This window comes from Saccopteryx bilineata, chromosome 9 (assembly GCF_036850765.1).
Source record: "Saccopteryx bilineata isolate mSacBil1 chromosome 9, mSacBil1_pri_phased_curated, whole genome shotgun sequence".
Classification (NCBI taxonomy): domain Eukaryota; kingdom Metazoa; phylum Chordata; class Mammalia; order Chiroptera; family Emballonuridae; genus Saccopteryx; species Saccopteryx bilineata.
Genome location: NC_089498.1, coordinates 2,849,146 through 2,876,855, shown reverse-complemented (window position 1 = coordinate 2,876,855; position 27,710 = coordinate 2,849,146). Strand labels below are relative to the sequence as shown.

The following is a 27,710-nucleotide window of genomic DNA, read 5'->3' as shown; positions in this document are numbered from 1 at the left end:
TCACACGCGCTCACCCTTCTCTGGATACCCCGCCTCCTGTGCTGGCCCAGAGCAGATGTGCGGCGTGTTTGTGAAAATGAGCGTGAAAGTCAGATATCAGATTAAAAGGGTAACGCCGTGGTAACTCAGATACTTCTGGGGACGGACTCGCATGTTCCCAGAGCCCCGGCACACAGACTTGCCCCTCAGCATCCCGCGGTCATCACCTGCCTCTCCGGACCAGCACGGGGAACCCCCAGCACCGTGCACACCGTCTCTCCCGTCCACTGGTTCACGCTCTGGGCCCGGAAGGCCCAGAGCAGGGCAGACGGAGGGAGCGTGGACGCCTTTGTGGTGGACACCCAGACAGGACCCTTCTGGGAGAGGGGCCTGACCCAGAGGGGCGCATCTCCGACCTTGATCCGAGCAGGAAGACGAGTCTCTACTGTGTCACGTTATCGACGTCTTAAGCTTCCTTACAGCATTCAGATCCAACTGCTACAGGTCTTTAGGGGAAGCCTGTTTGGTTCAGGAATCTCCAGCTACGATCTTCCGTGCGTGCGTGCGTGCGTGGGTGCCTGTGTTGAACGTGTCAACTTTGCTTCTCCCCAAAGCCAAGTTGCTCATCGTCCTCAACGCTGTTCCCAAGTTCAATACCCTTGACTACCCGCCTCTCTTTCCCTCCCACAGCCACCAAGACAGATGTCTCCACCAGGCGCCCAGAACGAAACGGCATTCCGGCTCACAGCCTGTCCTTTCCAGCAGACTGTCCAGCCCCCCCGGCAGCTGTCTCCGCTGCTCACTGTCAGGGAAGCTCCTCCCGTGTGGCTGCGTCGAGCAGAGCTCTCGGGCGACGTGGCCAATTGGTGTGCTGGTATTTAAGAGGAAATCTTTCAGGGGGTGCCTTTAACCGAATGTCCAGTGTGCAGGGCTGGCGGGTGCTACCCTGCTGCAGAGCGCAGAGCCCCGGCCGCGTCCGGCTGAAGTGGGGCGTGTGGGACGAGGTTCTGACCGCGGGGGTGGGGGTGGGGGGCGGCTGGAACTACTGACCCGGCAGATGGAGGCAGGGCTGCTGTGATGCCCGGAGACAGTGCCTGGTGGAAGAGACAGCCTGCTTTGTGGCCATTTCAGAGTGATTACCACTGGAGTGAGGAACAGGGGAGCCATTGACATGTCCGCCCGACTAGACCTCAGACTCCCTCCCGCCTCCAGCCCTGGGCCACAGGGAGGCTCAGTCAGGTGCTGGCAGAGCGGGAGGGTGGCTCTGTCACCCGCAATGACAGACAGATGGGGAGAGGGAGGGAACTGACGTGACGTGCTCACGGCCCCTTCTCCAGGAAGTGGCAGGGCCGTGTCTGTCTGCTGCCAGAGCCAGGCGTTCTGGCCACAGCACACGGCTACGCCTTGTTAGTGTGTGCTCGTGTGTGGTGCTCATCCTAGGAGGTTTCCTGCAGTCTCCCTTGCCACCGTCCCTGTTTGTGGTCGTGTATACTCAGCAGGCCGGGCACCTCTCTGTCCTGGCTGCCCATGAACATCGCCTGGTGGACTCAGAGAGACTCCAAGGCCTGGCCTCAGCCTAGGGATTCCGGCTTCACTGCTCTGGGGTGGGGTCTGAGTCCTGGGAGCTTTAGAAGGCCCCAGGTGACCTGATGTATCTGAAGGGCAGCCCTGGACAGAGGAGGGTCTAGAGAAGAGAAGGTGATTCAGATATTTAAGTCTCATGAAATAAGTTTTCTCCCAGGGAAAGGGACTGCAGAGAATGTACTGTGCCAGAGACCCAACTCAGACTAGTTTCAGCAAAAGAAGGGGTCACTACCGCCCAGAACCGGGCGGCTCTCCCAGGCTCGCCTGGCCCTTGGCCTCGTCTGTCCCCTGCCTCTGCTTCCCCTCGTGCTGGCTCCGTGTGCAGCCTGGCTGCCCCGTGTGTCATCCGATGGCTCTCTCGGCATGTGGCTCATAGGGTGGTGGCCCCGTGGAAAGGGGGGCAGATTCCCCTTCCCTGTGTTTGTGTATGACTCCAGGGAGGGCCCGGTGTTGTGAGGCCGCTCTGGGGTCGGTCACTCTATTCTCATGGCCAGGAGACGGTGAGACCCTGGGACCATGGCCCCTGGGACCCCACAGGAGGCAGGAGGAGTGGTTCTTCAAAGTGGGGACCCAGCAGGGGCACCGCGGTCACCAAAGGCTGGGTGTGGCTGCTTGCTAGGCAGGAATGGAAGGAAGGGCATTCTGAGCAGAGGGTCGAGTGTGGGAAAGCCCAGGGGTGCTAGGGGTTCGGGGTGCTTAGGGCGGGCAAGCTCTTGGGAGCTAGAGCTCAGCATTCATGGGCCAGGGTGAGGGTGAGGGTGGACAGACGGCAGCCATGACTGCAGGTCAAGGACCTGGAAGGACACGCGAAGGACCCTGGATGGCCTCTCGTGGGTTATGGGCATCCCAGGGCTGTAGGCGGGAGCGCGACACGATTAGATTTGATAAAGATGATCCCCGGTTGTGAGATGGGGAAGGGAGAGACGGGGCTTAGTTCAGACCGGCTCAGCTCTGCCCGGTGCTGGGGAAGGGAGGGACGGGGCTTAGTTCAGACCGGCTCAGCTCTGCCCGGTGCTGGGGAAGGGAGGGACGGGGCTTAGTTCAGACCGGCTCAGCTCTGCCCGGTGCTGGGGAAGGGAGGGACCGGGCTTAGTTCAGACCGGCTCAGCTCTGCCCGGTGCTGGGGAAGGGACCCAGCGGGACGGCGGCCAGGTACGTGGACGGGCACACCCACATTCCGGTGCGAGGGGAGGACAGGGTCACCACCGTGGTCACCGCCCCAGCTCTGAGGCCTTTGTTGCTGTGTCTGTGTGGTGAATATATGACTGCACTCGGAGGCATGCCTCTTCACTCTGCTAATGGTTTCTCTGATGAACAGAAGTTCTCATTTTTTATAGGGACCATTTATCAAATGTGTCTTTTACAGTTAGTGCTGCCTGTGCCCTGTTTAAATATTTTTGCTTACCCTAAGATCATAAAGAGAGGACGTCCTTTGAAGAGGAAGTCTAGGAAAGGCCTCCAGAGGAAGTGCCCTTGGAGCCGAGCCCTCAGGGTGCAGAGGGGGTGCCTGTCTCTAAAACCGACAGACCGTTGTCCCCGGGGATGGGCTGTAGCAGAGGAAGCCGAGAGCCGGGAAGACAGTGTAGCCGCGGCACCCCGTCCTCTGTGTGGACGACTGTGTGGAGCAGGAGACGACGTCAGATGCAGGGGAAGAAGGTGGACAGAGGTGAGGGCAGCGGAAGGGAGGACACACCTTCAAAGCAGTCCAGACACAGGACACCTCCCGCTCCCTGCCCAGGCTCCTAGCCCGTTTGACTTGACTTAAGAGGCTCCTGTGTGAAGTGGCAATCAGTGCAAACGGTGCGGGCAGTGTCCCCTCAGCAGAGGCTGGGCGTGCCTTCATGTGCCAGGTCAGGACCGCCACTGGGCACCGGGTCCAGGCCCTCTGTCAGGAGACAGGACATGGGGCCGCCCCTCACAGCCAGGCTTCTGATTCTTCTGACACGAGAATGATGGGGGTTGGTTCGCCGGAGGTGGACAAGTGAGCAGGTGTGGCGTGAGGATGCTGTCTTCAGGGGCAGCAGGCGTCCCGGGAACTGTCTGTGTCTGGGTTGGTCCTAGGTCAAGGGGCAGCCAAGTCGTGGCCTGAGGCTTGTGAAGCTCTGACCACTGTCTACCTCGGCCCACAGGGTTTGAGGGTAGCGGGTGGCCAAGCATGGAGGTTCTGGGCCAAGATGGCCAGGCTTGAATTCTGGCTCCCTCATGTACTTGCTCAGGGTCCTTGGGTGCCTCAGTTTCCCCATCTGTAACACCAGGGTGGGGAATGGGAGGGGTTGACCGAGTTGATCCAGGCAAAGCAGCTGGAAAGGCATTGTCAGAGTCAGCAAACGTTATCATTATTATTCTCTGTGTCGATCCGAGAGGCGCTGGAGCAGAAGTGGGTTCCTGGGTCCCTGCCTCTTCTCCAGACTCCCGTAACAACCAGGGGAAATGACCAGGACATTTCGGGCACGCCCAGAGCGTGTTTTCCTGGAACATTCAGGCAAAGGAGGCAAGTTCGTGAGGCTGACGGTCTGGGAGTTAGCTTCCACTCCTCGCTTTGCTGGCTGAGACGCGGCCCGTGGGCTGGAGACCACGGACTGTTGACAAAGGGGGAGCAGTCAGCTTCTGGAAATCCACGCCCCCCGACAATCAGCTGTTGGGAAAAACCGTATCATTGTATCATTCAGAAGAGTCCCTCCTGAGGTTACACTGCAAGGCAGAAATTGATGCTTCTATAGAACATGGAATTTCATCAACTCCCTTGCCTTTTTTTTTATTTATTATTATTCATTTTAGAGTGGAGAGGGAGAGACAGAGAGAATGAGAGAGAGAGAGAGAGGAGAGACACAGAGAGAGAAGTGGGGGAGGAGCTGGAAGCATCAACTCCCATATGTGCCTTGACCAGGCAAGCCCAGGGTTTCGAACCGGCGACCTCAGCATTTCCAGGTCGACGCTTTATCCACTGCACCACCACAGGTCAGGCAACTCCCTTGCCTTTTTAACAGTAACGTGGAAGGTGTATCAACTCTACAGTAAAGTTAAAGGTGCTGTCATTTGGTTGCTCTGTATTAAAGTTAGTAGGCAATTTATGTCTACCCTTAAATAACACGGGGGTTCGGGGCGCTGACGCCCACCAGTCAAACATCCACACAAAACTCGCGACTCTGCCGTCGGCCCTCTGGCACTCACGGGTTCAACCCGCTGCGGGTCAGAAACAGTCTTTCTGATGCTCCGTTGGGAACCCGCAGTCAGCCGGGGGTGCCAGCACCCTATCCCCGCCTCCTCACCCATCCTAGGGTCATCGTTACCCACAGTTCTACGCCTGCTCCTCCAGGTGCTCGCACGCCTAGATTGATACATAGATATTAACGATAGCGGGTCTCTGTAAGCGAGAACTTTTATGCGTGCTGTTAGGCCGTCTTCCGTGGAAATTCATCCACCTCCGTATTTTTTACGACCTTACACGTATGGACGTAGTTTATCTTAGTTACTGTTTGCGTTCTGAAAAAGGAACGCAGCTCCTTCATGTAACCCGTGCCGAGCACGGTTTGGAATAACGCAGACGCTTGACTACGGGAAGGCGGGAAGGCCGTGCAGGTGTGGGGAGGGAGCAACCCACCCCCTCCACCGTGAAGATGCCAGTCTTGTCACATCTGGGGAGGGACCGGGCTCAGCTCACATCCTCAGGCCGCGGCTCGCTGCCCTCTGACAAACCATTCTCCCCAGATGCGTCGGAGAAACCTCATTAGCTCCGACATATTGACAAGCAAAGGGGTCTGCTCCATTTCAGAGTTAAGAAAAAGAAAGAAATAAAACCCACAAAGATGTCATGGGCAACAGCTCAAGTCCCTTTCACGAATATCATCCCCCCGTTAGTGGTCTGGAGAGATGGAAACATGACGATCGTTGTGACTCTGCTGACTGCAGGATAATAAGAGAAAGAAGAAGTCACCTACCAAAGATCCCCGCAGCTCACAATGGGGCTGGAAGGACGCCGTGGGCCTGTCTGTCTGGAAACCAACGGCTCAAAGTCGAACGCCGTGTCCTGCCGGGGGAGAAGGAAAAATCAATTATTTATGCCGTCCTGGTCTCACTGGTGGTTTTCACCGAAAACCAGATGTTGCAACCTGGGGAGAGAGGCGGGGAGGGGGAAGGGGCCCGTGGAGGTAAACAAAGATTAAATGCTATTGCAGTCACTTGCCGCTTGTCACAGCAGAGCAAGGACAATGTCCACAGAGGGAAGGGACGGGGATGTGGACACAGAGAGACCGGCCATGGGGAGGAAGCAGTAACCAAGCTGTCTCTCTGGGCCTTTCTGGTTATTTGACCGAATGCAGGAACACACATCCAATCTGTGGCTCTTTCTCCCCTTTGCTTGGCAGGGCCCAGGGAGAGCTGGAGGTCGGCAGGCCAGGCTGCTCCACCTCAGCCCTGCCCGTGGTCCGGACAGACCAGTCTCTGCCGTGGGGCCATCCTGGGCACTGTGGGATGTTCAGCAGCCTCCCTGGCCTCTGCCCACGAGATGCTGCAGCATCTTCCCAGTTGTGATAACCAAAGAAGCTTGTAGACCAGGCCAGAGGTGCCCTGAGGGGCAAGGTCGCCCCTGTTCAGATCCAGGGACAGTGTTGAACGCAGTGTGTGAAGTGGCCCCCGCTCAGCCTTGCTCTGGGTCAGAAGGAGGAAAGCTCCTGTCTGTCCCTCCTCTCACCACATCAGAGAACCACAAACACATCCATTCGCGGAGTCCAGTCATGTGAAGGTCTTGGTGGTTGGCTGAAACCCTGAGTTTCCAAACACCAGCATCCTGCTCCATGGGTTCCTGAAAACTCAAAGGACTCATCAAATGCGAACTCTTTAGGTGGGGCTTTGGCCCCAAAGTTGTCCCTGTGTGATCTAGGTGGGACCACTGGAAGGGTAAGTGTAGCCCTAGTCTGTCTTTCTCCGTCTTCCTGGGCCCAGGCCCTTTATTAACCACTCGAAGTTAAAGACATGGTTCCAGAGAGCAAGCAAGGCAGAGAGTGTGTCTCCCCAAAGGTTTAGAGCTGGTCTAATCCTCCCATTTAATCCAGGTAGAAGCTCCAGAGGTCTGGGCGCCAAGTTCTAGGACCAGAGCCCCTTCCCACGGCTCTACAATGGGTGCTATGGCAGATGGACGATGGCAAGGGTGATGGCCATCTCCTCTTTTCCTCCTGGTACAGATGTGACTGAAGGAGTCTGTTTCCTTTCCTTGGACCTGAGCTGGCCTGTGACCTGCTTTGCCCAGTAGGATGTGTCACAGGTGACATTGTGCCAGGTCTGGGTTTAGCCTTCCAAAGGACTGGTTGGTGGCTTTTGTTGCTCTCCCTTGGAAGCCCTGAGACTGTCACTGGGACGGAAGCACCAACTAGCTGTATCGTGTGACCATGTGGAAGGAAAGAAGAGGCTCCAGGCCAGCCTTCGAGCCTAACGTCCCCAACTCTAGCAGAAGGCAGGCTGTTCTGGTTATTGTAGCTTTGTTGTGTGGTTTGATATTGGAAGCATGATACCTCCCACTTTGTACTTTCTCAAGATTTCTTTGGCTATTCAAGGTTATAAGGGTTCCATATACACTTTAGGATTAGTTGTTCTAGTTCTGAGAAGAATGCTGTTGGTATTTTAATAGGGATTGCATTGAATGTGTATATTGCTTTAGATAGTAAGGACATTTTAATGGTGTTAATTCTTCCTATTAATGAACAAGGTGTATCTTTTCACTTATTTGTATTATCTTCTTCAATTTATTTCTTCAATATCTTATAGTTTTCTGTGTACAGGTCTCTCACCTCTTTGGTTTAATGTATTCTCGGGTATTTTGTACTTTTTAATGCAATTGAAAATGGGATCATTTTCTTAATTTCTCCTTCTGACCATTTGTTAATTGGCATATAGAAATGCAACAGATATCTGTATATCAATCTATCTCCTGCAAATTTATTGAGGTCATTTATTAGTTCTAAGTGTTTTTTGGTGACATCTTTAGGGTTCTCTGCATATAGTATCATGTCATCTGCAAATAGTGACAGTTTTACTCCTTCCTTTCCAGTCTGGATGGCTTTTATTTTTCTTCTTGTCTGATTGCTGTGGCTAGGACTTTCAACACTATGTTGAATACAAGTAGGATAGTGGGCATCTTTGTCTTGTTTCTGGTTTTAGAAGAAAGGCTTTGAGCTTTTTACCACTGAGTATATTAGCTCTTGGCTTGTCATATCTGGCCTTTATTATGCTGAGGTATGTTCCTTCTATATACACTTTGGTGCGAGTTTTTATCATAGAAGTATATTGAATTTTGTCAAAAGCTTTTCTGGCACCTATTGAAATGATTTTATTTTTTAATCCTTTGTGTTGCTAATGTGATGCATTATATTAATTGATTTATAGATGTTGAATGAAACTTGCATCCCTGGGATGAATCCCACTTGGTCAAGGTGTATAATTCTTTTAATATATTATTGAATCTGGCTTGCTAATATTTTGTTGAGATTTTTTGAATCTCTGTTCATTAAGGATATTGGCTTGTAATTTTCTTTTATTGTAATTTTTTAATGCCTTTATCTGGTTTTGGTATCAGGGTAATGATGGTTTTATAAAATCAGTTTAGACATATTCCTTACTCTTCAATTTTTAACAATAGTTTAAGAAGAATGGAGGTTAATTCTGTGTGCGCTGGGTGCAACTGGCAGGCTGGTAAGAACCAAACAGTGCTTAAGGTGTGGGGGCCCTAGCTCCTGAGCCACAGAAGCTCCAGGTGAGGGGGCAGGTGGGTGCAGCAATGCCCTACTGATCCCGCCTGCTCCCTTGGTTCAGGCTGAAATGGGGTTGAGCTGCAGTGACCTCGCAGGCAGGCCAGAGCCCCTGGGTAGAGCCTCCATCTGCCCTGGGGAAGTGGAGGAGGCCGTGAACCATGGTGCTCATCGTCCCCTCCGGCCTGGAGAATTCCCACATCCTCCAGAGAGCTCCTGGGGCTCCCCCTCTTCTCTTTGTGGGCTTTCTTGTTTGTGGTATTAAATGTAGTCCCCGTAGAACGTGGTCCCCTGTAGAACGTGGTCCCCTGTGGAACGTGATCCCCTGTAGAATGTGGTTCCTGTAGCACGTGGTCCCGGCAGAATGTGATCCTTTGTAGAAGCTTCCGCTGTACCGGTGCTGTGTGCTTCGTGGGAAGCTGCTTGGAGCCGGCAGGCACTTCTGGCTCCTCGGGCACGAGCAGCAACTCAGGCAGCTACTTCCTGCATCTGGGCACTAGCAGGCACTTCCGGTGCACAAGCGGGCACTTCCGGTGCTCCAACTGGCACGTCTGAACTACCAGCAGGCACTTCCGGCGCTCTGGTGGCCATAGTGGACACTTACGGCCTGGAGCATGCGACGAGGCCTGGGGGATGTGGTGACGTCCGGCTCCTGCTCCTGCTGTCAGGAGGCGCGAGACTCCGGGTGACGATGTTGCTGTGAGCAGCCACAGCGGGGACCCTGCAGGTAGGCCGGGCCGTTCGGCCCTGTGCACGTGGGGCTGGTGCACGGGAGTCCCTGCTTTCTGGTGGACAGTCCCCGCTGCCCCTGCAGGGAGGCCCGGCCATCCCACCCCGTGCACGTGGGGCTGGTGCATGGGAGTCCCTGCTCTCTGGTGGACAGTCCCCGCTGCCCCTGCAGGGAGGTCCGGCCATCCCACCCCGTGCACGTGGGGCTGGTGCAAGGGAGTCCCTGCTTTCTGGTGGACATTCCCCGCTGCCCCTGCAGGGAGGTCCGGCCATCCCACCCCGTGCACGTGTGGCTGGTGCATGGGAGTCCCTGCTCTCTGGTGGACAGTCCCCGCTGTGGTGACCCTGCAGGGAGGCCGGGCCGTCCTGCCCCGTGCACGTGGGACTGGTGCACGGGAGTCCCTGCTCTCTGGTGGACAGTCCCTGCTGCGGTGACCCTGCAGGGAGGCCGGGCCGTCCCGCCCCGTGCACGTGGGGCTGGTGCATGGGAGTCCCTGCTCTCTGGACAGTCCCCGTGGCTCCCCGAGGCTCCCATGCTTCCTGGGCTCCTCTGTTCCGTCTTTTTCTCTCGTTTGCTGTTGGGAGCTGGTCATTCAGCGCTGGTTGTGTCACGGGAGTGATTGCCACCTGTATGTGTATTTTTTCTTTTTTTAAAAAGAAAGATTTTACTTAATGATTTTATAGGGAGGTTGGGGGGAGCAAGCTGTATCAGTTCCTAGTTGCTTCACTTTAGTTGTTCATTGCCTGCTTCTCGTATGAGCCCTGACCAGGCAAGCCCTGGGTTTTGAACCTGCAACTTCAGTGTTCCAAGTAGAGGCTGTATCCACTGCGCCACCACAGGGCAGGCTGTGTGCCTGTGCTTCTTTCTGAGTCTGCTGGGGGCAGGGGTGGGTTCGGCATCCCCCTAGCCCCCACTGTCTTGGACTGCTCTAACGTTTCTGTTTGGGTCTTTTGTATATGTGACATCTGGTTAAATATGTTTTGTTTTCTTTTTTCTTTTTTTTTTTTTGTACTTTTCTGAAGCTGGAAACAGGGAGAGACAGTCAGACAGACTCCCGCATGCGCCCGACCAGGATCCACCTGGCATGCCCACCAGGGGGCGATGCTCTGCCCCTCCGGGGCGTCGCTCTGTCACGACCAGAGCCACTCTGGTGCCTGGGGCAGAGGCCAAGGAGCCATCCCCAGCGCCCGGGCCATCTTTGCTCCAATGGAGCCTTGGCTGTGGGAGGGGAAGAGAGAGACAGAGAGGAAGGAGGGGGGAGGGGTGGAGAAGCAGATGGGGGCCTCTCCTGTGTACCCTGGCCGGGAATCGAACCCGGGACTTCTGCACGCCAGGCCGACGCTCTACCACTGAGCCAACCGGCCAGGGCTTGTTTTATTTCTGACTGAAGCTTCCTATGTTTTGTTTCTCTTTAAGAGTGTTTGCCTGTACAGGTGGGGTCGTGCCCAAAGTCTTTGTGGGGTGAGTTTGACACCTCCGTTACAAAGCTTTGGTGTTGAGTGAGTTCTAACATCTCCCTCCTGACATTTTGTTCTTGTCTTTATCCATGCGATTTTAGCTTGCCCTGGTTCTTACGCCGTGTAATTTGGGTCAGATCCGGGCATTTTGACCACAATGTTCAGTTTTTTTTCCACCTTGTGGAGAATTTGATATTTTAGCATTTGTTGGTGGTCGACGTGATTGGACTTAGGCTGTAAATTCTGAGTCCCTGCCATGGGCTGTGGTTTCTGTGTTAGTTTCTGTGTCCACGGGTTCTGCAGTCCTACTTGGACTTGTCCTCTGTGGGCAGTCTGGGGTGTGGGCAGTGACCTGTCTGTTCGTTGGGGTCTAGGAAGGCTGTTTAGGGTCAGAGTCTCGCAGGCACAGCCGGGGGCCAGTCCCAGGCGCTCAGCCCTTACTGAGGTGGTTTCAGCTCCTGCAGCTCTGCTAGCTCCCTGCTCCTTACGGTCCCCAGGGCTCTGGGCTTGCTCTTTTTTTTTTAATGCCTCCAACCAGAAATCTGAAGTTTTAATTACTTTGCTTCCACACTCACTTTCTTAAAACACATATATCCATGACCAAAGTTGAGCAATAGAGGGGAGAAAGAGAGAGAGAAAGAAGAAGGGGTCAGCCTCACCTTCTGGGGACAGGGCCACACATCTTCCGCCTGGCCACCTGGATAGGAAGGTTCTATCTTCACCTGTGGGTTCTGGCTGCCGGGAGACCCTTTCCCATTCTCTGCACCCAACCTAGAGAGTTAGTCTCCCGTGCCTTTCTCTGCACCCTGACTTCTCCTTCTGGACTTCAGGCCGAGAGATACCAGAGGGGAAAATAATTGGTGGGTAAAATATTGGCTAAAAGCCGTGACACTTAACACCTTTGTGTCGCATGTGACTTCAGGAAGAATGCTCTAAAACTTCCCACCATGAAGTATGATGTTTGCTGGCCCCTTGAAAGGAAATACCTTGAGTTAAGCCATTCATTCTGAGTTTGCTCATTGTCCAGAGATGTTTTAGCGTGTATGGAGGCTGAATTCTACTGAATTCCCCCCCCCCCCCCGCCGCCTATTACAATAACCGTGTAACTGTCTCATTTGTTAATGCGGTGAGTGACAGCCATCCATTTTCTGACTTGGACTCCTTTGCTTTCAAGGGTTACAGTTGCTCTTTCATTAGACATATGTGAGGTGTTGAACTTGATTCCAAATTTTACATAAAAACGAATTAACCAAATGTGCCGGTTCATCTTATGTATTGACTTGATTGGATCACAGAGTGTCTGGGTACTTGGTGAAACGATATTGTGCGTGTGTCTGTGAGGGTGTTCCCAGACGAATTTAACCTTTGAATCGGTGGACTCAGTAAAGTGGCCTGTCCTTTCCGTGTGGGGGGTGGGGCGGGCATCGCCTGACTTGTCGAGGGCCCGAATAGAACAACGAGGCAGAAGGAAGAATTCGGCTTGTCCCGCCTCATTGCCTGAGCCGGGGCCGACCGCCTGCTGCCAGCGCTCCTGGTTTTCGGGCCTTCAGACCCGAGCTTCTTCATTGGCTGGCTCCCCGGGTGCTGAAGCCTTGGGACTCGGCCAGAATTCACGGCACCACCGGCTTTGCTGGATGTCGGCCTCCAGCCTCCACGTGGCCGACCTCGGCACTGCGCAGCCTCCGCAAGGGCGTGAGCCAGTTCCTTATAATAATCTTTCCGCACTCAGGGTCTGTTTGTTTGGTCTCTAGAGGATATTGATGAGTACAGCCAGCATCATATTGGTGGCATCTGGGGTATTCAGTGTTTCAATTCAGAGGGTTTATAACGAGTGACCCCTCGCTCAAGCCAGTGACTTTGGGCTCAAGCCAGCTATCATGGGGTCATGTGTGTGATCCCACACTTAAGCCGGCAGCCCCATGCTCAAGCTGGTGAGCCCGTGCTCAAGCCGGCAACCTCGGGGTTTCGAACCTGAGTCCTCTGCGTCTAAGTCCAAAGCTCTATCCCAGGGGTCCCCAAACTTTTTACACAGGGGGCCAGTTCACTGTCCCTCAGACTGTTGGAGGGCCGGACTATAAAAAAAACTATGAACAAATCCCTATGCACACTGCACATATCTTATTTTAATTTTTTTTTTTTTTTTGTATTTTTCTGAAGCTGGAAATGGGGAGAGACAGTCAGACAGACTCCCGCATGCGCCCGACCGGGATCCACCCAGCACGCCCACCAGGGGTGACGCTCTGCCCACCAGGGGGCGATGCTCTGCTCCTCCGGGGCATCGCTCTGTCGCGACCAGAGCCACTTTAGCGCCTGGGGCAGAGGCCAAGGAGCCATCCCCAGTGCCTGGGCCATCTTTGCTCCAATGGAGCCTTGGCTGCGGGAGGGGAAGAGAGAGACAGAGAGGAAGGAGGGGTTGGGGGTGGAGAAGCAAATGGGTGCTTCTCCTATGTGCCCTGGCCGGGAATCGAACCCGGGTCCCCCGCATGCCAGGCCGATGCTCTACCGTACATATCTTATTTTAAAGTAAAAAAACAAAATGGGAACAAACACAATATTTAAAATAAAGAACAAGTAAATTTAAATCAACAAACTGACCAGTATTTCAATGGGAACTATGCTCCTCTCACTGACCACCAATGAAAGAAGTGCCCCTTCTGGAAGTGCGGCGGGGACCAGATAAATGGCCTCAGGGGGTCGCAGTTTGGGGACCCCTGCTCTATCCATTGTGCCACCGCCTCACAGAGGGCTTTATAATGATATGTTTTATAGTTTTCCTTAGTTGTGTTTCTATTGGAGTTTTAAATAGTCAAAATGTTCCTTTTAACATAAAATTCAAGTCCAAACTTGATCCTTTCCCTAAGGTTGGTGGAAGACACGAAGCTGGGCTGTTCTTCATGTTGCTGGATGTCTAATGAGGGTGGCTAGCTGCCATGAGGGTCCAGGGTTACGGCACCCAGGGAGTGCCCGCTGCCGGCCACTGCAGAGTAGCCAGTACTAGACTTGCCCTTCCGCCATAAACGACTATAAAGTTGGGCAAAGCATACGGAGCATCCAGGTTCAGAACAGCGGCTGTTCAGACAGTGACCACAGAGAGGGGGAGCGCACACAGGAGCCTGGAGCGGAGTGAAGGTCAGTGCTGTGACCACACTCAGCTGAGGGCGTGGAGGTCAAGGTGTTGGCCCCCGGCCTGGCTGGCATCCTGGAGGGAGGGCAGCTGGGGAGAGGGAGCTGAGGTTAGCGTGGGGCTCTGCTGAGACAGACGGATGCCGGGCTCTCAGCTGCAGGGACATGTCCCCTCTCGTGGCAGTGGTGGGGGAGCCGGCTCTAAGCTACCTTCCAGGTCCCTGCACCAGGCTAGGGCCTCCCACCTGTTACAGGAGCTAGCTCAGCTTCTCCCCAGTCTGCTACCCAGAGAGGAGGTCTTCTCAGGCGGTTCCATAGTCCTCCTACTGCGTCCTTCTCTGCCAAAATGATCTCAACTGTTCTTTCTCTTTAAGCGTTAACAACCATCCTGCTGGAGAGAGCATCTCTCTGACCCTTACCCTGTTTTGTTTATCTTCGCTGCACTTACCGTTACTTGACCTTGTGTGGCATATTTACATGTTTGTGTTTACTCTCCGTTTCCCCAACCAGAATTCAGTTCCATGAGTGCAGAGTCTTCGTGCCGGGTGTCACGGTGGGGCCAGTGGACGTTCAGAAGTTGTTGAGCTGCACGAGCAAACACATGTCCTTCCGTCTTATGCCAGTTGTGTTTGGATTGTTTATTTCATTCCATAAAAAGAGTCAGAACTGACGCAATCCGTGTGAAGTAGGCAGGGGAGACCCTGACCTTCATGCTGAATGGTGGACACAGGTTCAGGGGGAGGGGCCTTTGGTCCCATGTCAACCCCCCCACCCCAGGTCTGGGAGCCTCAGCTCTACCTGAGCTCTGAAGTCTCCCTTCCTCTCTCCTCCTCTGACACTCAGGAACCATCGAACCTGGTTCTCAGAACCTGGAAGACGGTGGAGAGCAGGCAGAATCTCTTGGTGGTGCAGCCAGTGTGTGGTGTCAGTTCAAGTGATGTACCCGGAAGTCCATGCAGCCAGCAGCCCCGGGACTGCCCGTGCTCCTGAGCGGCTGGACCTGATGCTCTCTCCGCCGCAGGAGGGATGGAGCTGGGTGTGCCGGACTGTGATTTCCACACCAGATCTCCCCCCCACCCCCCGGCCTTCCGCTTTCTGAGCACAATAGAGAGGCCTGTGCGTGTGCTGGGGCGGGCGCTCTCCAGCCCGAGGTGAAGGCCGGCCGAAGGGAGAGGCCGTCTGCTGAGCCTCCTTGTGGGCCTCCGTGCCCAAGTGCTCTCCCTCCTCCCGCCAGTCTGCGATGCGCGTGGGCACGCCCGGCTTCCAGGGGGATTCTAAGTCTCCCGGTGTCTCTTGCATTTCTTGGCACAGAGAATGAATCATATCGCTGGGATAATGAACCGTTTAATCACTTGTGTGTAGATTTATCAGACGGTGCAGGAGAGGCCAACTGAAAAATAGAAAGCCGTGTGTCACCCAGTCAGGGTGCACGGTGGGCAGAGGGAGTGGCCTGGGCCCTGGCGGGACCTCTGTGTGAGCCACGAAGACGCCGGCTGTCACACGGCCCGAGGACGTGGGTGCTCTGTGTCCTCCTGCGGCGGCCGTCCATCTAAGCAGCAGTCAGTATGCTCTTTTAAAACCGTGTGCTGGGGGCTGGGAGTGAAAATAACCTAAGAAGTCAGAATGCCACCTCCTCGTCGGGCCATGGGAGCCTCAGCCTGGGTGTCCTAGGGAGCTGGGGAAGGGGGAGAGCCTGGTGCTCCAGGCAGTGAGGGAGGGGATGGTAACCGAAGGGTGGCTGACACTTCACAACCCAGCCGTCCTGGTGCCATCAGTCCCCGTGACCGCCTGGTCACCGAGAGCAAGCGCCCACGCCTCCCAGCCCCTGCCTCCAAGCGCGGAGAGCATCTACATTCCGCCGAGAGGGTGTGGGCTCTTGAATTTTGTTGTAGAGGAAACTCCTCTGGAAAAAATGACACAGGGAAGTTCTTGCACATGAGTGGTGGTAAATATAGACACCAGGCTGTGACACGTCCATTCATGGGGCAGGTGCAAGTCTAAGGGATGACTGACGAAGAAACTGAGGCCCAAGAGCGTTCATGCAAAATTCCCCCCAATTTTGCCACACGGCTCAGAGAGGGCAGACCTAGGATTGAATTTAGGACAATCTGATTCTAGAGTGTGACTTCCCCACCTCTACTGGCCGCCTCCTTGTCTGGGAAAGGAGTTCCATCCACAGGGATGAAGTCACCTCTGTTGTCTGGATAGCAGCCATGTCAAAGAAGCCATACTGGTGTCCTGGCCCCATTTTTTTTATTTTTTTTATTTTTTTTACAGAGACAGAGAGTGAGTCAGAGAGAGGGATAGACAGGGACAGACAGACAGGCAGGAACTGAGAGAGATGAGAAGCACCAATTATTAGTTTTTCATTGCTCATTGCAACACTTAGCTGTTCATTGATTGCTTTCTCATATGTGCCTTGACTGCGGGCCTTCAGCAGACCAAGTAGCCCCTTGCTGGAGCCAGCGACCTTGGGTTCAAGCTGGTGAGCTTTGCTCAAACTAGATGAGCCCGTGCTCAAGTTGGTGACCTCGGGGTCTCAAACCTGGGTCCTCTGCATCCCAGTCCGATGCTCTATCTACTGCGCCACCGCCTGGTCAGGCCTGGCCCCCTATTTATTTATTTATTTATTTATTTTTCCAAAGCCAGAAATGTCAGACAGACTCCCGCATGTGCCTGACTGGGATCCACCTGGCATGCCCACCAGGGGGCGATGCTCTGCCCATCCGGGCGTCGCTCTGTCGTGACCAGAGCCACTCTAGCACCTGAGGCAGAGGCCACAGAGCCATCCTCAGCGCCCGGGCCAACTTTGCTCCAATAGAGCCTTGGCTGCGGGAGGGGAAGAGAGAGACAGAGAGGAAGGAGAGGGGGAGGGGTGGTGAAGCAGATGGGCGCTTCTCCTGTGTGCCCTGGCCGGGATTTGAACCCAGGACTCCTGCACGCCAGGCCGACGCTCTACCACTGAGCCAACCGGCCAGGGCAAGGCCCCATTTTTTTTTTTTTTTTTTTTTTCCATTTTTCTGAAGCTGGAAACAGAGAGAGACAGTCAGACAGACTCCCGCATGCGCCCGACCGGGATCCACCCGGCACGCCCACCAGGGGCGACGCTCTGCCCACCAGGGGGCGATGCTCTGCCCATCCTGGGCGTCGCCATGTTGCGACCAGAGCCACTCTAGCGCCTGAGGCAGAGGCCACAGAGCCATCCCCAGCGCCCGGGCCATCTTTGCTCCAATGGAGCCTCGGCTGCAGGAGGGGAGGAGAGAGACAGAGAGGAAAGCGCGGCGGAGGGGTGGAGAAGCAAATGTGCGCTTCTCCTGTGTGCCCTGGCCGGAATCGAACCCGGGTCCTCCGCACGCTAGGCCGACGCTCTACCGCTGAGCCAACCGGCCAGGGCAAGGCCCCATTTTTAAAGTGGAGGGGAAGCGACGGCCCGCCCCCCTCGGGAGCCAGACACCGAAACGCTTCAAACACATCATCTCCTGCAAACCAGAGAGATTTTTCTTGCTTAAGAATGTGACAGCCCTCCCTGCCGACCAGCCCTCTCCACCCCCCTCCAATCTGGCTTCTCTGGTCACCATGCTTATTAGGGCCCCTGATTGCTTCCATGTTGCTGCCTCCAAAGCAAAGCTTCCGACTTCGTCTTATTGATCTCACAGGCAATCAGCAGAGGGCCGCTTTTCTGTTCCCGGGAAGCTCTGCTCCCAGACGCCATTCTCTGCAGACCCTCCTCCCGGCCCTGCCCCACCCCCACCAGCCGTCCTCCTCAGTCTCCTCTACTGATCTCGGACCTCAGGCTACACAGCCCTGTCCTGCATAGCATCTCATCATCGTGTCTCATCCCGCGGCCTTCCACATGGCAGCTGCCAACAAAGGCTGTGGTCACAGTCCCCCCCCCCCCAGCAGACCTCTCCTCCCTCCTCAGGGTGGTTCACGGGGAGGGGGCAGCACGCACCTGGGGGAGAGCTGTGGGGAGATGTCCCAGGGCTCCTACCTTAAGAATCTAGAGAAAGAGCAAAATAAACCTGGTAGAAGCAGAAAGAAAAAGCAAAGATAAGAGCAGAAACTGATGAAATTGAAAACAGGTAAAGAGTAGAGAAGATCAATGAAAGAAAAAGCTGATTCTTAAAAAAAAAAAAAAAAATCAGTATCATTGACCCACCTCTAGCAAGGCTGGCGCAGGTGAAGAGAGGAGAGACACAGGTCACCAACGCCAGGGAGGAAACAGGAGATGTGTCCACGGGTCCTCCGCCGCCCGCTACTGTTGGATTTGTAACGTCAGTTGAGAAGAAATGGACCAAGTCCTTGGAATCCTCAGACAGCCCAAACTCCCCTTTCTCTAAGTGGCGGTGGGCGTACCAGAGCCCACTGCTATCGGGACGTGGCCCTGTCACTTGGACACTCTACCGCATTCCTACAGATCTGAACCGTTTTTAACTGACTGCTTTGGGTTTTCCATGGAAGCAATCATGTCATCCACACATTAAAATGTTTCATCTCTTCTTCTTCTTTTAAATTGAATTTATCAGGGTGACATCGGTGAACGTGATCCTGCAGACGTCGGGTGTCCGACTTCACGACACATCTCTCTCTGCTACACTGTGTTCACCGCCCCCCCAAGTCAGGTCTCTATCCCCCCGCCCCCCTCCCCCTCCCCGTCTCTTCCTCTCCGGTAGTAACACTCCTTTCTTGTTTCCCAGGATCTCTAGAACGATCTAGGTATTCAGGATGCAGGTCAGCTTCTGTCTGGGCGTGCAAGACTCTCCCTAATGTTTCCACTTCAGTTGTTATTTTGTGTAGGTTTTGGAAATTCCCCTTTATCAAGTTAAGTTTAAATATTTTCCTACATAATAATAATAATAAATATATAAAATACATGTATATATATATATTTTTTTTTTTTGAGAGAGAGAGATACAGAGAGAGAGGGAGGGACAGAACAGGGACAGAGATACAGGAAGGGAGAGAGATGAGAAGCATCATCAACTCGTAGTTGTGACACCTTAGTTGTTCATTGATTGCATCTCATATGTGCCTTGACTGGGGGGCTACAGCAGAGCGAGTGACCCCTTGCTCAAGCTAGCGACCTTTGGGCTCAAGCCAGTGACCATGGGATCATGTTTATGATCCCACACTCAAGCTGATGACCTCGGGTTTCGAACTTGGATGCTCAGTGTCCCAGATTGACACTCTATCCACTGCGCCACCACCCGGTCAGGTCATAATAAATCGCTTTTTAAAAAAAGGCATCAGAATACCTTTCTGTCTCTTGAGGTGCACATGGCCTCCCCTTTTCAGTGCAGGGAATTGCATTGGTGAATTGCCTGCTCTTGTATTCTTGCATCCTGGGGTAAAACACACCTGGTGATGAATGATTAGTTTTGTACAATTTTCTGATTTGTGCTGCCTTCATTTCTGCTTTTATTTTTTATTAATTCTCTGTTTTGTCTTTCTTTGGGTCTATTTATTTATTCGCTTGTATCTTCTTGAGTTGAATCCCTACTTTATTTTTGGTATGTCTTGTGTGCTAATAAATGCAATTGTAACCAAATCTGTCACTGACTGTGGCTTTGGCCACATCCTATAGATTTCTACCTCTAGTGCTCTCACAGTCATTTAATTCTAGTTAGTTTCTAATGTCAGTTTTGATACTCACTTTAAAGCAAGATTTATTTGGAAGGGTTTTTATTTCCAAATAAGGTGTTTGTGATGCCTGCTTTGCTGAATCATTTCAGTGATCATGGCCTGTGTGGTTTTATGCCTTTTGGAAATTTATGATTCATTTTGTTTGGCCTAATGAAAGTCCAGTTAGAAATTGTTCCAGGGGTGTGTGGAAATAATGTGCAGTCTCTTCACTGGGGACAATTCATATTAAGAATATATCTATATAGTTAATTAGGTTAGACAACAGACAATTCATACAAAAAAGACAAGAGAAAGATTTAAGTAATTATTTTACTTAAATCCTTAATGGCTAATCTTTTTTTTTTTTTTTTTTTTTTTGTCTACTTGGTATCTTAATTTCTTTTTTTTTTCATTTTTCTGAAGCTGGAAACGGGGAGAGACAGTCAGACAGACTCCCGCATGCGCCCGACCGGAATCCACCCGGCACGCCCACCAGGGGCGACGCTCTGCCCACCAGGGGGCAATGCTCTGCCCATCCTGGGCGTCACCATGTTGCGACCAGAGCCACTGTAGCGCCTGGGGCAGAGGCCACAGAGCCATCCCCAGCGCCCGGGCCATCTTTGCTCCAATGGAGCCTTGGCTGCGGGAGGGGAAGAGAGAGACAGAGAGGAAAGCGCGGCGGAGGGGTGGAGAAGCAAATGTGCGCTTCTCCTGTGTGCCCTGGCCGGGAATCGAACCCGGGTCCTCCGCACGCTAGGCCAACGCTCTACCGCTGAGCCAACCAGCCAGGGCGTATCTTAATTTCTTAGAGAGGCTTTTAAGTATCTCACTAAGGATGTGGTTTGTTGGCCCTGGCCGGTTGGCCTTGTGGTAGGTCACTGGCCCAGTGTATGGAAGTCCCGGGTTCGATTCCCAGTCAGGGCACACAGGAGAAGTGACCATCTGATTCTCCACCTCTCCCCTTTCTCTCTCTCTTCCTCTCTCTTCCCCTCCTTCAGCCATGGCTCAATTTGAGCAAAGTTGACCCTGGGCACTGAGGATGGTTCCATGGCCTCTGCCTCAGGCACTGAAATAGCTCATGGAGCAATGGCCCCAGATGGGCAGAGCATCACCCCTGGTGGGCATGCCGGCTGGATCCCGGTCGGGCACACGCAGGATTCTGTCCCTCTGCCTCCCGTCCTCTCATTTAATTAAAAAAAAAAATTGTGGTTTGTCAGTTTCATATTCCCAAGCATTTCAGCTTTATAAACATCAATGTTTATGCTGCTGTGGTGGTCATAAAAGTTTACAACTATTATATTTTCTTTGGGAATTGTGATTTTTATAATATAAACTATTTCTCCCCTTTCCACTTGATGCTTTTCACCTTGACTTCTAGTCAGTAAGAGAAAAGCTGATAGCACATGGTTTCACTTATCTGTGGGATCTGAGTAACAAAAGAAACGAACAAACAAAATTGAAAGACTCCCAGATCCCGAGATCCAGATCGGACTGGTGGTTACCGGGGGTGGGGGGGGGGGAGGGCGGGGTAGGAAACAGTCACAGAGCAGTCACGAGGAAGTCAAATTCAGCACGGGGAGCAGAGACAGCAGTGTTGTCATCACTACGGACGGTGTCAGACGGGTCCTGGAAACACCAGGGGGAGCACTTTGTGAAGTGTTGGATGGCCTTCCCACTAGGCTGTGCGCCTGAGACTCTACAAAACAACACTGAATACAGACTGTAACTGAAAAAGAAGAAAAAGGAAAGAGTGGGAGTTGAGGAGCAGTGCCAGGGTGTTCTGCGTGGTCTTTCTTATAGAACGGTTTTTATTCCGTTAAGTCAAGAAGGCACTTGGAGGGCCTGCGGCCGCTGTCTGTGTCATCACAGCCAGTGGTGTCCTAGGCAGTCCAGTGATGAATGACCACCATGTGGACTCACTGCGGGGCAGGCTTGGGCCAGGACTCCGTTTACTGCCTCACCCCACGTGCCCCTCCTCTGAGTCACGGGGCACGATGGCAGTGTGGGTCCTCGGATTCCGTGCAGGTTGGTGGCCACCCTGGTGCCCCCCGAGTTGTGCGAGGCCAGCCGAGAAGCTCACCAGAAAGTCCTCTGGGATGGCCCCTGTGCGTGAGTCCGGCCGTTGCGTTTCTGCGCCAAGAGGCACAGCTAAGACGACAGTATCTTGGAAAGATTTCAGAACGGTCATTAAACTGTCCCCTTAACACGGCCATCACCTTTTCAGTTAACTCTTGCATTTGGCGACTCAACTTTCTTGTGTTTCTGTGAGTTGGTTACCATGTCCGTTTCTCGAAGAACTCTCGGTATGACCCTCCCTTTGTCTCTCCGTCTCTCTCTCGGTATGACCTTCCCTTTGTCTCTCCGTCTCTCTCTCGGTATGACCTTCCCTTTGTCTCTCCGTCTCTCTCTCGGTATGACCTTCCCTCTGTCTCTCTCTCTCTCTCTCTCTCTCTCGGTATGACCCTCCCTTTGTCTCTCCGTCTCTCTCTCTCTCTCTCTCTCCGTCTCTTGGTATGACCCTCCCTCTGTCTCTCCGTCTCTCTCTCTCTCTCTCTCCGTCTCTTGGTATGACCCTCCCTTTGTCTCTCCGTCTCTCTCTCTCTCTCTCTCTCTCTCTCGATATGACCCTCCCTTTGTCTCTCCGTCTCTCTCTCTCTCTCTCTCTCTCTCTCGGTATGACCCTCCCTTTGTCTCTCCGTCTCTCTCTCTCTCTCTCTCCGTCTCTTGGTATGACCCTCCCTTTGTCTCTCCGTCTCTCTCTCTCTCTCTCTCTCTCTCGATATGACCCTCCCTTTGTCTCTCCGTCTCTGTCTCAGTATGACCTTCCCTCTGTCTCTCCATCTCTCTCGCACTTACTCTCTTTCTGATCATTTGCTGAAGGTGTTCTGCCTTGTTGAGCTCTGAGTTCGCGGCGGTTGATGCTGAGCTGGGCACACAGGAGCCATCTAGTGAAATTGGCTTGCTGGGAAATGGTTATTGAATGAGCACCTGTTACTCATCAGACACCGGATGGGCACTGTGGGAGACCCAGAAATGCACACTGTGCGGTTCCTTCCCTGGGGGTGTGTGTGATCTGCGGGAGGAGCAGGGCAGCCTGGGAAAGGGGGTTTTCTGTGGCAGCAGCTCTGGATCCCCGTTTAGAGTGAAACTCGAAAGAGAAGAGGTGGCTGCCTGTAGCCCCCTCCGTCTCTGAGCCAGCACCTCACTAGAGCAACTGGGATGAGCCACCAAAGCAGAGGGGCTCCCTCGCCCACCCGAGGCCCTGGTTCCGGGCAGCAGGTCCACGTGTGCACACAGTGGCCGCGGTCTTCCTCTCCCAGTGGCTCCAGTGACCGGGCAGTCAACCCCGCTGTTGCTGATGGCAGTCAATCCTTAACAGGCAGTAAGACTACTTCTGTGATCATTTCTTTGAATAGTTTGAGACAGCACAACACAGTTTAAAAACAAGTTCATGTCACAGGCCCGTTTCTGCATAGTTTCAAGAGGAGTTTACTTACCTCCTTTCAGAAGAGCTGTGCACTGACCACTGGTGCCGGTTGGTGCCTGTGGCTGCGCCTCTGGAGGCGGGTGGGGGCGGGGGCGGGGGCGGGGGCAGGGGGTGGGGGAGGAGGCACTCCAGTGTCTGCGGGCAGGGGCGGGGGTGGGGGCGGGGGTGGGGGTGGGGGGGGAGGCACTCCAGTGTCTGCGGGCAGGGGCGGGGGCGGGGGCGGGGGCGGGGTGGGGGTGGGGGAGGAGGCACTCCAGTGTCTGCGTGCTCCTGCGGGAGGGGAGGGGAGGGGTGTATGCTCCTCCTTCCTCTCCCCCACCCTCTCAAGAGAAACATCGGGAAGGAAGAAAGGAAGAGGGAGTGTCACTCCTGTTTCCCATCTTCATTGGAAGCCAGAGATCTAAGCTCCTCCCAAGGTCTGCCCTCGTCTGCCTCCCTGACTTCATCTCCTGACTCCCTGCTTTGCCTTCTCTTCTCTCCTGGCCTCGTTCTTTTCCGGAAGCAGCCCCGCGGTGTGCTGGAAGTGGCTTACACGGCTCTGCGTGCTGTTTCCGGACTGTGTGTTCAGTGACCTTGGGCTGGCAGCCCAACATGGTGGCAGTATTTACACCGTGGTAATTGGCAAGCACTCTAAATCGGGACTGGCTTTGGACCTCACTCAGCTCCGCAAAGGGCGGGCTGTGTGACTTGGGTTGAGTGGCCTAATCTTCCTGAGCCTCAGTTTCCCCAGCCATAAAACAAGGGTCGCAAGGGCAAATATCACCCGAGGGGCTGCTCTCCGGAATGACGTCCGTCAGATGATACAGGTAAATTGCCATGGAAGCAATAGCAGCTAATAATTGAGAAATACTCGATTACCTTTTTTTCTCATCCCGCCATCAGTAAAGCTTGATTTGATTCAGAATATGTGTGAAAGTTTAGTGAGTTTCTTGCACTTTTCTATTGTTAATGCTTCCCCCTTAAATTTCTTAAAATTTAGGAATACATGTCCGGCTATTCTCAGCTCTCTGTTCTTGCACCTATATCTACTCTACTCGAATTTCATTTGCTGAAATTGAATTCGGATGGGAGGAATATTGTCAAGAAATAAAATGCCTGCTATGTCTCCATGGGAGGTGTTTTGATTTGATTTTGATCAGAGACAAGATCCCCTGTGTCTTTCTCAGACATAGCCCCCAAATCTCATATTTTGAGGAAATGAACCAACAACCACTGAAGTGATTTGCTGCAGTCAGCTGCCTGGGTTTGAAGTGCAAACAGGAATACTAAGAAGCCGTGGGGCATCCGGGCACCTTCCTGGTGGTCTCCACCCTTGGGGGATGCCATCTGGATCCCAGAGCCCGAAGTTCGCTATCTCTAGAGGGTGACGCCTGTGACGTTTTCTTCCATTAACCAGAACATCCCGGGTATCTGCCCGGGTACCTGGGGTCTCGTCCTCAGGCAGAACCCGGGAGAGGGCTTTCGTGTGTCTGTTGTTTATTGTGGGAAGTGACCCCCAGACGCAGGCGCGAGGGGACTAAGGAGAGCAAGGCAGGGAAGCACGAGAAGCCTGCTCAAGTCGGGGGATTCTCAAGCGGATCAGCCCCGTGGGCGGCTGGGCCTGACTCCTCCAGGACCTTCCGAGGGGCCGAGCACGTGGAGTGCCCTCAGCAGGTCTGTCCCCGCAGTAGGGGAGGGCGTCGGCCGCCAGCTCCTCCAGGACCTTCCGAGGGGCCGAGCACGTGGAGTGCCCTCAGCAGGTCTGTCCCCGCAGTAGGGGAGGGCGTCGGCCGCCAGCTCCTGCAGGACCTTCCGAGGGGCCGAGCACGTGGAGTGCCCTCAGCAGGTCTGTCCGCGCAGTAGAGGAGGGGCGTTGGCCGCCAGCTCCTCCAGTGCCTTCCGAGGGGCCGAGCACGTGGAGTGCCCTCAGCAGGTCTGTCCGCGCCGTAGGGGAGGGCGTCGGCCGCCAGCTCCTGCAGGACCTTCCGAGGGGCCGAGCACGTGGAGTGCCCTGGCGTCGGCCGCCAGCTCCTCCAGTGCCTTCAGAGGGGCCGAGCACGTGGAGTGCCCTCAGCAGGTCTGTCCCCGCAGTAGGGGAGGGCGTCGGCCGCCAGCTCCTCCAGTGCCTTCCGAGGGGCCGAGCACGTGGAGTGCCCTCAGCAGGTCTGTCCGCGCCATAGGGGAGGGCGTCGGCCGCCAGCTCCTCCAGTGCCTTCCGAGGGGCCGAGCACGTGGAGTGCCCTCAGCAGGTCTGTCCCCGCAGTAGGGGAGGGCGTCGGCCGCCAGCTCCTCCAGTGCCTTCCGAGGGGCCGAGCACGTGGAGTGCCCTCAGCAGGTCTGTCCGCGCAGTAGAGGAGGGGCGTCGGCCGCTTGACTCCTCCAGGACCTTCCGAGGGGCCGAGCACGTGGAGTGCCCTCAGCAGGTCTGTCCCCGCAGTAGGGGAGGGCGTCGGCCGCCAGCTCCTCCAGTGCCTTCCGAGGGGCCGAGCACGTGGAGTGCCCTCAGCAGGTCTGTCCCCGCAGTAGGGGAGGGCGTCGGCCGCCAGCTCCTCCAGTGCCTTCCGAGGGGCCGAGCACGTGGAGTGCCCTCAGCAGGTCTGTCCCCGCAGTAGGGGAGGGCGTCGGCCGCCAGCTCCTCCAGTGCCTTCCGAGGGGCCGAGCACGTGGAGTGCCCTCAGCAGGTCTGTCCGCGCCGTAGGGGAGGGGCGTCGGCCGCCAGCCCCTCCAGTGCCCACGGCTGAGGGTTGCCCTTGGGCGTTACGGTTCTGCTGTGTTCAGGCTGTGACTGACTGATCCCAGTTTGTCTTGGACTGTCCCAGGTTTCAAATGAAAAATTCTGCATCCTGGAAACCCCGTCAGTCCTAGGAAAACTCGGGTGGTTGGTCACCCTGCAGGACCCTTGCCTTGCTCTGCAGAACAGTGCTGGCTCTGTCTGGGCCACTGGGTCGTGAGAAGCTGGGGGTTTAGAGGGAGGGAACGGGCCGGGCCGGGAGAGTCCCAGAGTGACCAGGTACACAGGGTGGATGGGGCAGGATCCACTCATTCATTCCTTTGTGGTTTCAGCACCCCGTTAAGAAGTAGTGATAGTGGGCGTGCACCACAGCCCTGCGGTGGCTGTGTCCCCCTTGAGGTGTTGGCTTGTAGCTTCTGGAGAGGGCTGCGGGACCGACCTAGAAGCCTGCGGTTTCAAGTTCCAGAGCTGTCACTTCTGCGGCCAGCGGGGGCCACTCAGCCTTGTGTTCTACCTGTCACGGGCGGGTCAGAGCAGACCGACCCGTGGGGGAGGCAATGGGGTCGTTCATGAACTGTCAGGTGCTCCAGCTCATCTGAGGGGACACGCCAGCCCTGACCCCCCCCCCCCCCCCCCCCGGGCTTGCAGCCACCACACAGTGCAATGTGAGATTTTGTGTTGTTTCCTGTGACAGCCATCCCATAAATACTGGACAGTTTTGAGGTTGGGGATAACAAAACACAAAACCCCTCGTTCACTACTCAACTTGATTAACTTTTTTAATTTAAATATATTTTTTGGTTTATTTGGAAGAGAGAAAGGGGAGAGAGAGAGAGAGAGAGAGAGAGAGAGAAATATCAGTTTGTTCCGTTTCCTTAGGCATTCCTTGGCTGACTCTCGTATGTGCCCTGCCTGGGGTTGAACCTGTAAGCTGGGCTTATTGGGATGACACTCTAACCAACTGAACTGCCTGACCAAGCTCTTTGTTTAAATACTATTGACATTTATGTTTTCTACATTTACATCACCCATTCACTTTCACGTGATGCTAAGGGGCATCATTTGAAAAAAAAATGGGACATTCACTAACATCTCTCTTGTAAAACCAGATTGAAAAGTAAACAGTTTTGGGTGGGCGTCTGAATGCTTTGGGCCCTCAGGGCGCTCGTACTTATTCTGGCATGAATGATTCCAGAGGCTGCCACCCTGGGGGGCCCTTCCCAGGGTGACCCAGAGCTTTGGGGGGGAAGGAGGAGGGAGCGGTTCCTAGGGGCCCTGGGGATATTTGGTGAGGAGAGACCTAGCGATTCTTTTCCTCACCAAGCTCCTCGTTATTGTTGGCAGACTATTACACTGATTTGGAGCTAATTAATTTTATTAACTTCTCATTTTCTTTTTTCTTCAGAAATGACTGAAGGCCCTGGCTGGGTGGCTCAGTGGATAAAGCATTGTCCCAGTGCACTGATGTCATTCATGGGTTTGCCCCCTGGTCAGGGCACAGGTGGGAGGCATCAGTGAGGGCACAGCTAAAGGGAACAGCGAGTTGATGCTTTTCTCTCTCTCTCCCTTTCTCCCTCCCTTTCTTCCTTTCCTTCCCCCCCTTTTTCCCTCTCTCTCTCTCTCATATCAATGGAAAACTTTAAAGAAAAAGAGAAATGTCTGAAAGCCCTGTTTTACTTTACTGCCACCAACGCTAAGTCACCGTCACCATGATAAAATCCAAGGGAAGCCAGTCACCTTGGTTTAAAATCCTGCAATAATTCAGAGGCAGCTGTGAGAATTTAATGGCGAGGTAGTCCACTATGTTTCTCATTCAGGGACACAGTTTCATGAGAAAGAATGTCTGCCTTCCTGTCACAGAGAGGAGGCAGAGGCGGAGACAGATACAACGCCCTGGCAACGCACTGATCATTAAGGGCACAGGGCAATTCAGTGTCTTTCCAGTAGGGTTCTTAGGACTCAGGACATTCTGTGATGGTCCTCAAGCCAAAGCATATCATTAAGAAAAAGGGAATAGCATGTCACATGGCCATCCTGCCCCCCTCCCCCCTTCAGAACCCTCTGCTGCCCCTCCCTGCTTCCTCTGACCTTCACTTGATCTCACCCCCCTCCCCCTCCCCGCCCCCTCCTTGCATCCTTCACTGCCTGCCCTCTCCGCCTGGGGGAGGCTCACCTGATGCTGAGGACAGGTGTCAAGGCTGTCTAGTGAGGACTACGCCACTTGTGAACTAGAACTGTTAAAACTTAATGTCTTGTAGTAAAACAGAACACCATTTCT

At 54.2% G+C, this 27,710-nt stretch overlaps 1 long non-coding RNA gene across 1 annotated transcript; it reads right to left on the bottom strand.

Annotated features, from left to right (window-relative positions):
• Nucleotides 1-2,205: 2,205 nt before the first annotated feature.
• Nucleotides 2,206-14,251, bottom strand: LOC136312908 (uncharacterized). The gene is made up of 3 exons (XR_010727080.1): nucleotides 14,062-14,251; nucleotides 5,502-5,590; nucleotides 2,206-4,198 (listed from the first exon to the last, which is right to left on the bottom strand). It is a non-coding gene; the product is annotated as an uncharacterized lncRNA (long non-coding RNA).
• Nucleotides 14,252-27,710: the final 13,459 nt, after the last annotated feature.